Genomic DNA, 11,605 nt, shown 5'->3' with positions numbered 1-11,605 from the left:
TGGCCTCTCGAATTCTAGGGTGCAAATATATCGAAGTATCGCCCAGGTTCGAAATACGGCTCTGCGGTTTGTTGTGTTTGGCGGTAGTTGTGTTTGGTATTATATCGCGTGTTTGCTGCAGGACAGGCATAACTCAAAAAACGTAATTTTCTAGTTAATGATGTACGATTGTTCGCTATAAATTGATACACTGTAGAATTCCCTCTGTTCTATGTAATGTCTGTGTAAATTGAAAACTTAAAACGCATTTTCTGCAAAATAGTTTTTTTTTGAGTTATGCATGTCTTGCAGCAAATGAACCATATGGTCGAATCCGTCCGGCTATACTGCTCCGATCACTGGTTATATTTGTAATCGTTCGAGACCTTTATATACTGCGGCCTATGCTGTGGGAATTTTTGGTTGAAACAAACCCCCACAAATACCATGGAAAAATTTTTTTCGTTTTTGGTAAAAAGGTTTGCTACCCAAAATTCTAAATGATTGCCAAGTTGGTAGAAAGCGTTCCCGAACTCCCCATAATAACGGAGGTAGCCATACATAAGGATTATCCTTAAAAGTGGACCAATATTAATAATGTTTGGTAGGAATTAGGATATTTTATTAATGAGAATTCGCTTGCAAAATGTGCCTTAAAGTACCGATTATGAGAAGGCAAATACCAAATTACAGGAAATTATATGTTAAAAAAATATCCTCAAAATACCAAAAACTAACTATACCTAAAGAATTCGGTTAGAAAATCTAGCTTCGAACCATATATTGGACGGTACTATCGTATAGGGCCACGCACATCTGTACAAAATTATATCAATAACAAGAGGACGATATGCATGGCTTGCGTCAATTTCAAATGTTGTGTCGCATATACTTGACGGAGATGACGGATAGATCGCTTTGTAGGTTTCACAAAAATCATCTGCATTACTACATTCCCTTTAAATAAGATTTACAGATTTCTATACTATGTTGGGGTGGTACCAGTTAGGGAAAATAGTACGATGTACAGAGATTGGGTCAATTCATATTTTCAATAGGATTGAGAGGTTAATGTTTTGAGATAGCCATGGGGGCTATCACAAAACGGTTTCGACCAATTTAAAAATTTTTCATGGTCCACATTTTGTGTAGATTCAAAATTTCTCAGTAAAATGTTTTAAATATAAGAAGATGGTATTGGTAAAAATGTCACCTACATAAAGGTAGATTTCCGATCAAGTTTAATCGCATATTTTTCCGCTTTTCCCAAAAAATATAAATGTGATCGAAAAAAACCGCAAAAATTAACAAATAATTGTACCTTTTAAGAAAACTAAAATTTTCAATGTCAAAATATTTACTGCATATTTCAATGAAATATTATCAGTTAAAAAAATATTTTCCAAAAATTACCCTTTTTGTAAATATGACGCATAATAATGTGAAGGGCAAATCGAATTCTTATTGTTATGAACGTATACATACCTCGGTACAATACAATGCTAAAATGAAAAAAGAAAAGAAAATATGAATAAGAATCACAACAAAAACATTAAGAACATGTTGCATAAAGAAATCTATAAATAAAACAAATTCTTATGGCCCTTTACAAAGAAAAATGTCATAAAGAAAATTTCATAACCAGTCAATATTAAATTAAGAGAGAACAACACCCTCCCATAACGGCAATCCTAAGTCTAAGCAACCCGGAACCATAGTCAACGAAACACTGTGCATTCGACAACAACAAAGCAAACAATAACTACAATCGCCGCATTTTAAATTTTAAAATATTAAATAAATATAAAAAATATTTAATAATTATTAATTGTTTTTTGTTTTCGACCATCAGCTAAATTTACTACAACGGCTACAGCAGTGCAACGGATTTTAAAATTGTTAATGCAATTGCAGCATAAATTGCTGCGGAGTCAACTGAACTGCATTAGCATTTATATCTTCTAGGGGAGATATAAGTGCGGATCCAAGTGCCACCAAAGCCATCCACAAGATAAGCCGATTTAGTGATAAAATTCAATTTAATATTTAATCATAAATAAATAAAAAAAAGAGAAAAACCTATGAAACGGAAAACCACCTCGCTCCAACCAATAAAAACTAAATGTATAATATTTTTAATTATATAAAATAAATAAAACAAATCATCTACAAATTAAACTAAATACCTCATTTAAACTAAAATAAACAACAAATATAATCAATAATTATTTAAAGCTAAACAAAAAGTATTAATTTAAAAAAAAATAATAGTAATTACAAAAAAATATATTTCTACACAATTTTAAAGTACCTGAAACTGTTACCTTTAAAGTTAAATAGAACTTTTGTTAAGCTGGGTAAACTGTGGTGTATATTTAAAGGTAAGTCTTTTAGATTTCATAATTATTTATATTTTCAAAAAATATACGAAAACCGAAATGTAACCAAAGAACGTAAGGTAGCAAGAACGAAGAAAAAAACCGCCGATGGAGAGAGAGGGAGATCCAAAGGATACCTCTACAAATTAAGGATATGGATTCACACCAAAGGTTTCTCGGATAAAAAAAAATTAAATACTAATAAATTCCACCTAGTTCAAATTCAGGATGTTAAAAAAATGTAATTCCTACTGATATGGTGTCTGTATGCAGGCTATCTATCTATAATGACCTAGCTATTGTGTACACGAAGTGAAGGGAGTCTTGCATCGACTATCGGAAGAGAATATGGGAATTACATGGATTTTTTAATTCTACGCCTATCGTCGGCTGTTGAAAATATAATTTTTTAAAACCTAGGTATGGATTTTACCGGACGGTCTTTAAAAAAGTTGTCTTTACAAAATTTACACTTATTGTTAAATCTTAAAACAAATTATAAATCCACGACATTAAAAATATTTTTTAAAAAATCCAAGCCTATTGGAGGTCTTTAAAAATATGTTTTACAAAACTATGTACTTATTTTGGGTGCTTGAAAAAATCATCACCAACGCCTTAAGCGAGACCATAAAAAACTACGTCTCTTGTGGCCCTTCTAAGTATTTAAAAAACCCCAAGCCTATTGTGGGTCCTTCAAAATTTGTCTTAAAAAATACAGGCTTATTGTGTGTACTTCAAAATATTTTTTGAGAAATCCAGGCCTATTTTGGTAGTAAAGTCGGACGGGCCGACTATATGATACCCTTCACCACTTTGGGTATATTCAACCGGTGGAATCCTAACAGACGTCGCGTTTTTGAAGGTCAATTAACATGAAATTAAAAATGTAATTCTACAACCTATACTAAATTTTGGACAGATATAGAGTTGAATCTTACAATGGGACTAAATTATGTAAATAAATTAAAAGCAAAATATCGAAATCTAAACCGATTTCATCGACTCTTGTCCAAAGACATAAAAGTATAAAGATAGGACAATTGATACGTATACAATTTCCAACAGATGGCTTTTCCTATGTTGTTACGATATCATAACAACAGAGAGAACAATATTAAACGTTTTTAAAGCTATATCTTAAGCTTATTAAATAAAAAATATATATTTTGAGTGCAGATCTCTGATTTTATTTACATTTTATAAACACATTATAGCGTATTGGCGTTTTTATTGTTAACATGCCTCTTTTATACCTGATTCCCCCTGGATATTTTTTTATAAACTATTTTGTCAAAATGCATTTTGTCGAGTCTTTACGGTTTTTATGTCTTTGTCTTGTCACATGTTAGGTTACACTTATTTCAGTATGTTTTGTGCATTCAGTACGCTCTGCCAAATTTTGTGTAAATCGAGAGATATATAGGGACTTTGGTGCAACATTTACCTAAATTCGGACGAAAATATATATCGGAGCTATATTAAAATCTGAACCGATTTTCACTAAACTTAGCACACATCACTATAGACTTAATTCCATACGCTGTGATAAATTTCGTGCAAATTGGAAGATATACAGGGACTTTGGTGCAACATTTACATAAAATCGGACGAAAATATGTATTGGAGCTACATCTAAATCTGAACCGATTTTCATGAAATTAAACACACATCTTTCTAGACTTAATTTAGTACTATATGCCAAATTTCGTGCAAATCGAATGATATATAGTACTTTGGTGCACCATTTACCTTAAATCGGACGAACATATATATGGGAGCTATATCTAAATCTGAACCAATTTTCACGAAACTTAGCACGCATCATTCTAGACCTAATTCAGTACGCTATGCCAAATTTTGTGTAAATCGAACGATATATAGGGACTTTGGTGCACCATTTACATAAAATCGGACGAACATATATATAGGAGCTATATCTGAACCAATTTTAATGGAATTTTAGCACTCATCTTTCTAGACTTAATTTGGTACGCTATGCCAGATTTCGTGCAAATCGTAGGATATGTAGGGACTTTGGTGCACTATTTACCTCAAGTCGGACGAAACTATGTATGGGAGCTATGTTGAAATCTGAACCGATTTTCACGAAATTTAACACAGATCATTCTGCACTTAATTCAGTACGCTATCCCGAATTTTGTGTAAATCGAAAGATATATTGGTACTTTGGGGCACCATTTACCTTAAATCGGACGAAAATGTATATGGGAGCTCTATCTAAATCTGAACCAATTTTCACGAAACTTAGCACGCATCATTCTAGACTCAATTCAGTACGCTATGCCGAATTTTGTGTAAATCGAAAGATATATAGGGACTTTGGTGCACCATTTATATAAAATCGGACTAAAATTTATATGGGGGCTATATCTAAATCTGAACCGATTTTCACGAAACTTAGCACATATCACTATAGACTCAATTCAGTACGCTACGGAAAATTTTGTACAAATCGGGAAAATATGGGAACTTTGGTGCACCATTTATATAAAATCGGACTAAAATTTATATGGGGGCTATATCTAAATCTGAACCGATTTTCACGAAACTTAGCACACATCACTATAGACTTAATTCCATACGCTGTGCTAAATTTCGTGCAAATCGAAAGATATATAGGGACTTTGGTACACCATTTACATAAAATCGGACGAAAATATATACGGGAGCTATATATAAATCTGAACCGATTTTCATGAAATTCGACATACATATTTCTCGACTTAATTTAGTACGCTATGCCAAATTTCGTGCAAATCGAATGATATATAGGTACTTTGTTGCACCATTTACCTTAAATCGGACGAAAATGTATATGAGAGCTATATCTAAATCTGAACTGATTTTCACGAAACTTAGCACACGTCACTATAGACTTAATTCCATACACTATGATAAATTTCGTGCAAATCGGAAGATATATAGGGACTTCGGAGCACTTAAATTGGACGAAAATATATATGGGAGCTATATCTAAATCTGTGGGTCGATTCACTATCAAATTTTAACAATTCTCAAACCGATAAAATATTATAACGACAAAATAAACCATATTTCAATTCTATAACCATTTTTAACAACAATTGTTAACAATTTTGTTAATAAATAACACCAACATATTCGAAGTTAACTTATCGACAAATATTTTTCAATAATGAACATGCCTTGTTGTGTTCTAAATTTGTATGTATTTTATTTTCAAAATGTTAAAAATTAAAAGCTTTTTGAAAGTTTATCGACAATTTGTCTACATTTTTACAGAATAACATTTTCGTTACTGCAAACGATTTTACGTGTTGACAAAATTGTCGATTGTCGGATCGTTATAAGTTACTGAATCGACCTACTGAACCGATTTTTCCCAATTTCAATAGGGTTTGTCCTTTGGCCAAACAAATGAGCTGTGCCAATTCGAATCAAAAATGCAACCTGTACTTTGGTTACAATTTAACATGGACAGACGGACGGACATATATAAATCGACTCAGAAAGTGATTCTATGCATATTCTCAAAAGGAACCATGTGTCTATCTCGTTTCCTTTTGAATGTTACAGACAAATTCACAAATACATAATACCCTGTACCACAGTGTTGTGAAGGGTATAAAATTCACGCCTATTTTCGGCCTTTGACAAAATATTTTTTAAACCAGTGAGCGGATCAGTATCTTCGGACGGGAGCAAATATACGATACCCTACATAACTACCACGGAAATCTAACTTTATGCGGATGTTTATTCCGAGCATGGACAATGTTTCATGACATTTGCACCCTCTTGCCCGATTAGAGGTCTACAGCACCTCTTCCATACACTGACATATTTTCGAATATTTCTAATATTCAGTACAGCCCTTCTAATTACTTGTCCAGATTGCCTTCACCGTGGGTTGTATGGTGTTGTTCGGCTTATAACTGTGGAATATAGATCGATTCAATACAAAAAAAGTTTACGGTCCAATTCATCCCAAAATTATTATCTGATCATCACCGAAAATTATAGGCGCTGTCCTTGACAATAACTGGAACCCCATGGAAAATTTGAATGCGATCAACGCTATCTTTCCCTCCTCTACTGTGGTATAGGGTTACTAAAAATAATATCTGAATATATAAGCACCTGTAAATATGTAAGTGTAACTCCCACATCCGAGTATATAGGACAATATAATTGGTATCAATTTAAAGGTCAACCACTTCTCTTGGATATACTATGAACTTCTCGATTCTATGTCATTCAGGGGTAAATATATACGCTCCAGAATACAAATTTTGTAACTTTTCACACAAAAATCAGGATCCATTTGACCCGCTAAATATTGACCGATCTTTATCAAAACAGGCACGCTTATTTTTTGGCCCGATCACCTTCTCCATGTGAAAATTCGCGATGTTCGTGCCATAACTGCGGACTCTGGAGCGACCATAAAACCGACAAAACTAAAGTTTTTGGTCCATTTCATCCTCTAAATATTTACCGATCTTTTCTTCATTGGCCAGAATCCATTCTACATGCAAAATTTCGTGAAGATGGGTCCATAACTGTGACCGGTATCGTGTTTACAAATTATAATGGACAGACGGACGGACACACATGTCTAGATCTACTCAGCTAGTCGAGATATGACGATCGGTATAATTAAAGGTGGGTCTAGAACCAATATTTCGCGGCGTTACAAACTCTTGGGGCTGCACAAAGCTATAATACCCCGACAACATAGTTGTGTAGGGTATAACAATCCACGCCTGTGGAAGTTTCTCAAAAAAATGTTTTAAAAATCCATGCCTGTTGAAGATACTTGAAAATATATTTGTTAAAAATTTTGAGAGTACTTGAAAAAATGTTTTTTTTTAATACAAGCCTGCTGGATGGTATTGAAAAAATATTATTTAGAAATAAACATCTATATTTAAAAAAATAATTGTTAAAAATCCACGCCTATTCCACTCTTTAAAAAATAATTTTTAAAATTCCTAAACCTATTTGTCCTTGAAAGAGGCATACAAAATATATCTTCCAACAAGTTCTGCCTCTATGGCGTATATATATTTGTTTGCAGCAACTGATTAATTTCTTATTTAGTATTTTCTTTGGCAGAAATTCATAAATTTGTAAGCAATTATTTTGTGCATCGCCCCTCCGTTCATCGGCGAAAACTATGAAGCAGGGAATATTCCGCATTTTGTGCTTTATTTTCTACCTTGTTTATTTATTTGGCTGCTGTCATTTTTCCCCTCTTTTTGTGTCATCGTTCGTGTTCGGAATTAATTGGTGTAAATAGTTAGCCGAAATTCCCTGCACATGGCACGAATCAATGGAAACTTTTTACACAAAATTGATTTATGATGATTTTATCATTATTTAATAGCAATCGTCGTTGTCGTTGCTGCTGCTATCTGACGTTGTGCCCATCGTACTTGTGCTATGAACGTGTCTGGGAAATATTCCGACATATATTTATTAACAATGTTTTTGTTTATTCGCTTTTAATTCTCTTTACCTCTAGTATTTAGGGGATAAATTAGTTGTGACATATATAAGTACTATATGCATGTATGTTATTATGTGTGTGTGTGTTTGAGTGTTTATGTTTGTAAACAACAAGAAATCACGCAAAACCGAAATTTTCGTCATCAAGAAAATTGTTTTGGCAAAATATTTGTTTATTCCCTCAGCTCAGAAATTTGGAACAAAAATTGTGACAACATTAACCAATCACAAATAATTTGTCATTTAGATGTCTTGATCAAGTCAGAGGCTTACATGAGCAAATTTATGTAACATCTTAATTGAAATACATTCCCTTTTGTCTATATTAAATTATCTTAATTAAGAAAATCTTAAAAAAAAAATCGAAAAAAGGTATTTGAAAAACTTACAAATATTGATGAATTGTAGACAACTGTAAAAATTGATAGGAATCATCTGAAATGGAATGAAATATCCCTAAAATGTAAATGGATATTGAATTCCTCTGGTATGCGCCCCTGTCCTGCAGATATATAAATATTTGTCATGTTAAAAACAACAACAATAATAAATAACAAGAATACAATATGACAGTAGACGCACACATACCTTCATACTTGTAGCTTTGACTCTTGACTCTTGACAATGGCCAACCCTATTTCTGTTCAACTTATTGGCAAAACAAACAAAGAATAGAGGAAGAAGACACCCCAGAAGCAAACAATGATAATTGCTCAGAACGTTTGTTTATTCAATGAAACAGGGATAATGTCAAGGTCATATTGAGATGTTCGTAGTAGAATAAAAAAATAATAATCTATATAGAGATCAAATTTTGCAGTGAAATGCCTAGCTTCCTATAAATTAACAAGCTTTATCTAGTAGTCCTTGAGAAATATTCATTAAAAATGGTCCTTGAAAAATTTTCTTAAAAAAATTCACGCCTTTTTTTTGTCCTTGAAAATTTTTTTTTTTTAAAATCCACGCCTTTTTTGGTCCTTGAAAATTTTTCTTTAAAAAATCCACGCCTTTTTTGGTCCTTGAAAATTTTCTTTAAAAAAACCACGCCTTTTTTTGGTCCTTGAAACTTTTTCTTTAAAAAATCCACGCCTTTTTTTGGTCCTTGAAATTTTTTCTTTAAAAATACACGCCTTTATTTGGTCTTGAAAATTTTTCTTTAAAAAATCCATGCATTTTTTGGGGCCTTGAAATTTTTTCTTTAAAAAATCCACGCCTTTTTTGGTGTCTTTAAAATTTTTCTTTAAAAAATGCATGCTTTTTGTGGGGCCTTGAAAATTGTTCTTTAAGAAATCCATGTCTTTTTTGGGGCCTTGAAATTTTTTTTAAAAAATCCACGCCTTTTTTGGTACTTGAAAAACTTTCCCTAAAAAATCTACGCCTTGTTTTTTGGTCCTTCAAAAACATTCTTTATTAGGCCTTATAAAAAATTCTTTAAAAAATCCACGCATTTACTAGGCCTTACAAAAATATTCTTTAATAAATCACAGCCTTTGTTGGACCTTATAATAATATCATTTAAAACCAGTGAGTATATCAGTATAGTCGGACGGGGCCGACCATATGACACCCAACACAACTTCCACGAAAATCTAACTTTCTGTGGTTCTATATTCGATGCTTGGGCAATATTTCGCGATATTTGAAACCCCTTGACCGACAAATATTGCTCATGTTCAGTATAGCCCTTCTAATTGCTTGTCCTGATTCCCTTTACCGTGGGTTGTGATGTTTGGCTTTCAATTGTGGCCTATATATCGACTCGAAAAAAAAACACAAAAGAATTAAGTTTTCGATCCACTTCATCCAAAAATGATTATCTGATCATCACCTGATCATTATAGGCGTTATAGCCGTTTATTCCGAGCCTGGACAATATTTCGTTATATTTGCACCCTCTTGCCAGATTAGAGGTCAACAGTACATCTTCCTTAAACTGACATATATTCCGAGTATTACTAATATTCAGTACAGCCCTTCTTAAAAAATCAAAAAGAAAAAAGTTTTCGGTCCACTTCATCCCAAAATTATTATCTGACCATCACCGAAAATTATAGGCGTTTTTCCTGACCACAACTGGAATCTCATGGAAAATTTCGAGGCGATCTGCGCTATGTTTCCGCCCTCTAGTGTGGTAATGGGTTACTAAATAATATCTCAGTACGTAAGCACCTGTAAATATTGAACACTAGATTGCCGAAGGCGGTGATTTTGACCGCTTTCAAAATGACCGCCTTCGGCAATCTAGTGTTAAGTGTATCTCCCACATCTAATTTAAAGATCAACCACTCCTCTAGAATATACTATCCACTTCTCGGGTATATATTCTTTAGAAGTAAATCTATAAATATTGACCGATCTTTATCAAAACAGCCATGGTTTTTCTTTGGCCCAATCCTCTTCTTCATGTTAAAAATTGTGATGTTTGGGCCATAATTGCGGCCTCTAGAGCGACCAGAAAAAAACAAAAAAAAAAAATAATTATCCGGTCCATTTCATCCGTGAAGATTGGTCCACAACTGTGGTCTGTATCGTGTTTACAAATTATAATGGACAGACGGACGGACGGACACACATGTCTAGATCGACTCAGCTAGTCGAGATATCGGTATACATAAAGGTGGGTCTAGGACCAATATTTCACGTCGTTACAAACTCTTGGGGCTGCACAAAACTATAATACCCTTACAACATAGTTGTGTAGGATATAAAAATCCACGCATTGTGTGGATGGTTAAAAAAATATTCTTTAAAAAATCCACGCCTTTTTGAGGCCATGAAAAAATATTCTTTAAAAAATCAACGACTTATTGAGGTTCCAAATTAATTTCGTAATTTATAGTTTTTTTTCGATTTTTAGTGTCTTAGTGTCGATACGACATCCACGTGCCAGTCAATTTACAAGAGAATACGTTAGTTTCACAAATTATACTAAATATATGAGGACATCTATTTTGGTTTTCTATTCTATAAATATAATTTAATTTAACAATTATTTTTATTTTAGATAGTATTCTGAAAGAATAAATAAAATAAAAGCAAACCTCTCACATGCATTGACATGTAGCCTCTAGACCTACTAAGGGGACGTAGGGGTATCTCGTAAATTTTAATCTTACTAAAAGTCATGTAAATAAAATGTTGATTATTTTGGTTTATTTGGTCAGCAAGTGATAATCAAATGTCAATAAAAGAAACTGACAATGTCGTCATGAATCGAAATTTGCTATTCCTTGACGTCAAGAGAAAGTGTTTGAATTTTTACTAAGATAAGGAAAGTTTTTTTTTTTATAAATTATATTATTGTAATAATTGTGTTGTAGACATGAATTTTCCCACACAATTTGATGTATTTATATCTCTGCCTATAAAAATAAATGCTTGACATCCAGGAATAGAACGATTATAGGTCGACGACTTTCAATACTGTAATATATAAATAAGGGTCCTCAATTTTTTATCTTGTTGATAGGATATCTGACTTTACAATATCCCCTATTACACAAAAATTGATGAACAATAATTTCACAAGGTCATTAATTCGCTGCTACTAAAATATAAAAATAATCGTCTCTGTTTTCCAAGTTAATTTGTTATAGGAAGCGATAACGCACATCGCTATCGAACTTAACCAACATTTAACCTTTATCGATGATGTTTGGTTGTACCTCGCCAATGTTAATGTCGTACTAATGATGGCTGTGGCGTATTTTCTTTATTATTTTTTTTTTTTGCCA

The 11,605-nt window shown here is 32.8% G+C and overlaps 1 protein-coding gene across 1 annotated transcript in view; it reads left to right on the top strand.

The window, feature by feature from the left end:
* Window positions 1-2,241: 2,241 nt before the first annotated feature.
* Window positions 2,242-11,605, top strand: part of LOC133330781 (excitatory amino acid transporter) — a 34,723-nt gene continuing 25,359 nt past the window's right edge. Inside the window, exon 1 of the mRNA XM_061539190.1 lies at window positions 2,242-2,360. The gene's annotated coding sequence lies outside the window, so the exon portion shown is untranslated. The remainder of the gene's footprint in view (window positions 2,361-11,605) is intronic.

Source organism: Musca vetustissima, unplaced genomic scaffold, assembly GCF_032173495.1.
Source record: "Musca vetustissima isolate MV318-11 ecotype Yass unplaced genomic scaffold, APGP_CSIRO_Mvet_v1 utg30935, whole genome shotgun sequence".
Classification (NCBI taxonomy): Eukaryota; Metazoa; Arthropoda; class Insecta; order Diptera; family Muscidae; genus Musca; species Musca vetustissima.
The sequence above is the reverse complement of the archived record's forward strand: the minus strand, read 5'-3'. Positions and strand labels throughout refer to the sequence as shown.